At 39.2% G+C, this 6,000-nt stretch overlaps 1 protein-coding gene across 1 annotated transcript in view; it reads left to right on the top strand.

The window, feature by feature from the left end:
* The first annotated feature begins 419 nt into the window (after window positions 1–419).
* LOC136711524 (SH3 domain-binding protein 4-A) overlaps window positions 420–6,000 on the top strand; it is a 40,502-nt gene continuing 34,921 nt past the window's right edge. The window contains exon 1 of the mRNA XM_066687846.1: window positions 420–549. The gene's annotated coding sequence lies outside the window, so the exon portion shown is untranslated. The remainder of the gene's footprint in view (window positions 550–6,000) is intronic.

Raw genomic sequence — 6,000 nt, 5'->3', positions numbered from 1 at the left:
CATTTACAAGCAGTGAAAGAAAAATAAATAAGTACATAGACAGACAGACAGATAGATAGATAGATAGATAGATAGATAGATAGATAGATAGATCCCATAACAATATTATCCATAAAGCATTACATGGTGAGGTACAATGACATACAAATACAATAAAAAACATATACACAAAGAGTTAGCCAGCTCCAGATAAGAGCAATATGATCATTTGTACAGAAAGAAAAACTGAATGATAATATTATTATTAATAATAACAACAAAAACAATTGTGATCAATTTTACTAATAAGTAGTCATTTGCATTAGTATTTCTGTGCAATATCCCAACATCCAAATGTAATACGAAACTCCCGATCGAATGACATCAGTGCTGCCGCCGGTCCCGTCCCTCCCTCCCGCTGACGTCACCAAGCCTCTGCTTTTTTTTTTTTCAAGCACAGACTAGTGGAGACTGACAAAGGAGTAGCACCGGGAGTACCTGGATCCAGGGCTGGACCTGTAGTTGGATGTATCTCCCCTGAGTTACCAGTTTATTAGAATTTAGAGCGGGGTAAGTGTCATATTTCTTTTTCGGGTTGTTAGTTTGTATGTGTAGTCCTCTACTGGCTCACCCTCCTCGGGACTTTTCTTTTGGACTAGGGAGCGCATTGGTCCTGAACAGGGTGTGCAGAACATGTGTTGAGGGTTACAAATGTAACTTGGTCCCTGGATTGTGCTGATCACTCTCCAGCTCTCTGATATTGGATAGTTGGAGGAGACTGCTGAGGCTTGTCACGGTCACATTCGTGTGGAGACCTTGCAGATTTGGTGTGGATGTGGGAGCCGGGGGTGAAAGAAGGCATGCTGGTAAAGTTTGGGTATTCATGAACGATTGGGAAAGTGAAATATAAAGTATGGAACTGTTCTCCGCACGATCAGGTGGGTTTGAGACTAGTTTCTGTTGCTGATCTTATTCATTTGACCAACCTGCCTGAGGGGACTTTCCGTTATTTCCCTTTTTCTCCCCTTCTGCAACCGGATTCCCAGTTACAGTAGTTTGGGAAAAGAGATCGGGAGAGACTTTAAATGCCACTGCCACTGGTTGGATCCTAGATTGTGCATTGTTATATTGTTAGTTTAAGTTCATGCCAAATCTCGACTGTGTCACTGGTTTCCATGGCAGTCAGCAGCAACCTCTCTCTCTCTCTCTCTCTCTCTCTCTCTCTCTCTCTCTCTCTCTCTCTCTCTCTCTGTGCAGCTGTGTGACCTTAGCATTACTTGGCCTCCTGTAGCACTTGTGTTACAAACGTTTGCTATATTCCCCCATGCACTGTAAATGAATGCCACATTGAAACAAATGTCTCCTAAAACCCGATACATGCCGGCTACAGTAACACTCATCTCCAAGGCAGGAGGACTTCAGGAAAGACACCTCTGCTTTGCTGTTGTTTGTGTTCGTTTGCTTCACTGCATGCCTGCGTGTTTGTATTGCATACACAAGGCTAAGTTTATCAAACTGGTAAATGATTTACTTGCAGACATGTGTTGGTTGTATTTCTGTCATGTACAGAAATTAAATGCACAGGTCTTTTTCTTTCTTTTTTTATACCGATTTTAAGCTACTTAGTTTGACTTTTTTCTTACTTTGTATGGTCAGTATTCTTGCTTCTCCCCAAATGCCATCCTTTGTGAATTCACCTCGGTGCCCAGGTGTGCAATAAAACCGTCTACAAGTTTCGAGCATGGCATAGCTATACAATACAATCCATTACGATTATTAAGACATATGCAATAATAATTTCTTAGTGTACAAAGGTTGCGCCTTTATACATATATTAGCCTATTATTTAACGCAGTAACTTACATTAAATAATAATAATAATATTAATAATGAGAATACAAAGACTTATTGCATCTATTTAACAATAACTCAGTCGATTGATTTATGTATATGAATGCTTTAAAATTAACAGAATTTGCACAGTACAAATGGTATTGATGACATCACCTGCTCCCTCTCCAAGGCATTTGTAAAGAGTTTGATTTGAGTTCTGTTTACCTCTGTCAGCAACTAAATAAGCATTGAGTTAATCACCAGAAATTGATGGTAGCTGATGATAGGCCATCTACTTGAACACTTATCTCAAATAAACCCATTGTATTATAATCAAGACCTACATTCAGTTGGCTGCATGGGTTTGTGTGTGTATTGAGTTGGTGTGTGTGTGTGTGTGGCACACACATCTTGTGCTCCTTTGCTTCATCCTAGTTTATAATTAATAATTTATACAGGACTATGTATGTTTTATTTACAGACCCTGAGTTGAAACACTGAATTTTCATACTACCCTTTCAAAAGAAATGTATCATTTTAACCCAGAGGGTGATTTGCTTTCTACTAAAAACATACTTAATCCTTTCTTAATCTAATAACATACAATCATTTGAGATACCACCTGAGTATTAGTATTATTATTACTACTACTGCTACTTGTTCACTTGGCTAACACCTTTATCAAAGGCAACTTACTGTCAATACAACTTTAAGCTACAGTATTTTATTGTGGAACATTACAAACTCACAATGAACTGTACATAATTAGTATTAGAGTCATATACACACAGCAGGATATAAGTTATATCTTGAGAAAACACAACACAAGATCCAGTCTGGGTAACCAAAGCAAATTAGGTGTAGGATGTGTATTTGAGTGTCCTAGTTGATTGCCAAAATGAATTAAATGGTTGCATTGTGAATGAATAAGCATGTGATTTTCAAAGAAGCTGCACTTTGTAAGTGTAGATTATTGAAACTGTTAGTGTACTGCTGTGTGCTGCCTGACCCCAGGGAAATCAGTTAATCATATTTTAAATCCATGACTGAGTATGGTAGATTTGTGCTCATGGGAACCCCTGTAAAAGGAAGTGTACGATTCTACTGCCATTGCCCCAAAAGCAGTCAATCTATAACCGGGTTAATGCATATTGATGGGGTGGTGTGAGCAAGCCAGTAATTTATTTTCTTTTGCTATAAATAATTCTGTTGTGTCCATATTCCACAGCTAGGATATCAATTATGTACTTTTAAGTGTACTATTATTATACATATATATATTTCAAAATATGGGGGTGGTCTGTCCCCCCCATACATTACACCTATGACGGAAGGGGACAAATTGATGCTCTCTCAATAAGTCCCCCTGTCCCCCCTAAACCTACACCCACGTTATTAATATTATGTATTAATTTAGCCCTTTTCCACAGTGACTTCAATTTAGAAATATTAAACCTTGTCATGAAAGCTGTCTAGATTTTATTAAGAGAGAGGACATTTTCCCAATTGAAATGTCTAAACCGACTTGTTCCTGTTTTTGGCCAATTTCATCCTGTCATTTGTGGCACATTTTAGATTGCGGCAAATGTGTTTCGCTGTTATTGATAGTTGATACTCCTGCTTTTATACTTTGCGTGTTAATTATTACACCAAAGCCTGGTTTCTGAAAAGGTTGTTCTGACATGATTGCAAGGAACTGTCCGCAGACGAGGAATTAGCATAACACAATGAGGTGTTGATAAACTATTGTAAACTTATCTCTCCAGAGGAATTGCATTCAATCAGCTTAGGAACAACCCATTCAGATGGTGGAAATGTTAGTTAGCATAGCAAACATGATTGTAAGGTCAAACAACAGGCCACTACGCAGATAACATAGAGTAGGAAATGGAACGAAAAAGAATGGAAATAATAGAAGAAATGCAAATGGGAGATATACACATTTTATATATTGCATTCGGTTCACTTTAAGCTTGTTCCACTGCTATAGACTGTATCTTTCTGGGAGTGTCCCAGTCCTCACTGAACTGCCAAGGGCTCCTGCTGTATTGTGAAGGGAAGTGATGCATACTTTGAGAAAAAGTGTATCTGACTGACAGTGTGTAAATGCGGTGGAAGTGCATCTTAACGTGCACAATAGAGAAGGCAAAAGCTCTTCAAAGCTAGGCCAGAGATAGATTCAAAACAATACACAGTTGCTAGGGGAACTTAGGGATAGGGTTTTTAGGGGACTAGTAGGAAGAATGGATTTGTTCAGTTGATTCTGCCGTATTTCATAGATGCAAAGTCACCCAGAGGAATTGCTGTTTTGTGGCAGTCCTCAGTATCCTGAAGCTGGCTCTATCCCACCAGCTCCTGGCAGCGTTTGGGCACAGTGGGCATGCAACATAGCTTGGGTCCAAACTTGTGGTCAGCAGATTATACGACTCCTCCCGTGCTCCAAGCTTTTTGGGAGGCCGTATAGAGGATTTTGAGTCTTTTTCTTCATTGCTCATTGAGGTGGACACAAGATCGTTTTTTCTTTTTGGTTGAGATAAAATAAAATAAAGCAGTATGCAGGCTTTTAAGACCTGAATCACTTTGTTTCCCAAGGTTAATATTTAACCAAAATTATATATATATATATATATATATAGACATTTTTTTAGTAAATTTTTTATGCAAGATCTTTTCTTAGGGTACAGCAATATGTTATATAATTGTACCGAGAATGTTCTATGCTAGTCCTGGTTGTACCATCTTATAACCATTCGTGTTTCTGCATGGGGGAAAAAGAGAGAACTTCAGTCGTCACCAATGTCATCGAGTGGTTTTATGTCCTTGGAGGAAAAACACAAAAAGTTTGAAAACCTTCTCAGACATAATTCAGAATTACAGGACACCTTTCCAAGGTCTTGTCATATTTAGTGGAGCTCATAAGCACCAGGATATGTGGAAAGGACTTCATCAATTTGAAATCCAGGGGAAGAATCCAACCGGGTTTTAGTCTTACTCTTAATACACAAATGGTAACCTTCAAAAGCCAACAATATCAAGTGTAAACGTGCGAGAGAGTGAGAGGGAGAGGGGGGAAAACCTTTTAGCCCAGATTGGTTCTCACTAAGAAAATGTAAGGTTTGAACTCCTAGTCGCTCTAGGAGGATTATAAATTAATTGAATTTACACACTTATGACAGGACAAGGTGTTTAAGATGGCAGAACGATTTCCAGCTTCCAGCAAAATGAGGTCTGCAGGGGTCAGAACACATTATAAGTTAATACCTTGTGAAGTGTGTCATAATGAAAAATATGTGAAGTAACACATAAGAATGATGGTACCTCATCTAATGAAGCCCTAGTCAGGAATGTAGATGTTCTGTTGTGCTGTCGGTTCCTTGGTTTTGAGGAACACTTAACTTCTGCACAAGGCATCTATTAACAGTGTAAAAAATGCTGGCCTAGGCAAAGAAAAAGACAATTTATCCAAAGGCATCAAAACAGAACCCCCTGCCTCGGCCCCAGACTGCGTTTGATCAGATGTCGATGTCAAGGTCGGCAGTACCTCTCTCCATGGTAGCTTCCTCTTTCAAGATTCAAGCCAAGACATCAAGCAGGCTCTGACATGGTGGCAGCCAATAATTTGATCAAGACAAACTGTTGCGTTGACAGTTATCCCTGGCATGTTTCAGGCTGCAATTTCCAGGCTGCTTCTTAATCCATCCTGTCAGTGCTGATTGTCTTCTAATGGCAGTGCCCTTTTCGGCAGCAGAGGGGTGGTTATGGATTCATAATTTGGTTTTCCTTGCAGAATTAGAGGCATTGTTTATGTCAGCTTCAGTTTGGGAGGCTCTCGAATGAGTGATGCAGAGGAATCGTCTGACAACTGAATGTTTCCTGTCTTGCATGATCACTCGGTGGCTGTTCACTTCCTTTGTCTTTCCTAAATGGATATTCTTGACATTTTAAAGTGAAATGTTGCAGATTAGTCATTTTCTATCAAGTAGACCTTCCAATTTGATCTAATCAGCTAACCTGTGGCAGTCTTTGGGCTTTCCATGTGTTGGCAAATCACTTTGTGTCGTCCTTGATTGCAGGGGACAGTCATATTCATTACTTCTTTGGTAGCATATCACACCAAATCTCTCTACAAATAGATTGCATATCAACCTTTATTTGTGCTGGTTTAACCCTGAACGATGGAAATGTTCA

This window comes from Amia ocellicauda, chromosome 16 (assembly GCF_036373705.1).
Source record: "Amia ocellicauda isolate fAmiCal2 chromosome 16, fAmiCal2.hap1, whole genome shotgun sequence".
Classification (NCBI taxonomy): domain Eukaryota; kingdom Metazoa; phylum Chordata; class Actinopteri; order Amiiformes; family Amiidae; genus Amia; species Amia ocellicauda.
This window is presented reverse-complemented; position numbering and strand designations above follow the sequence as displayed.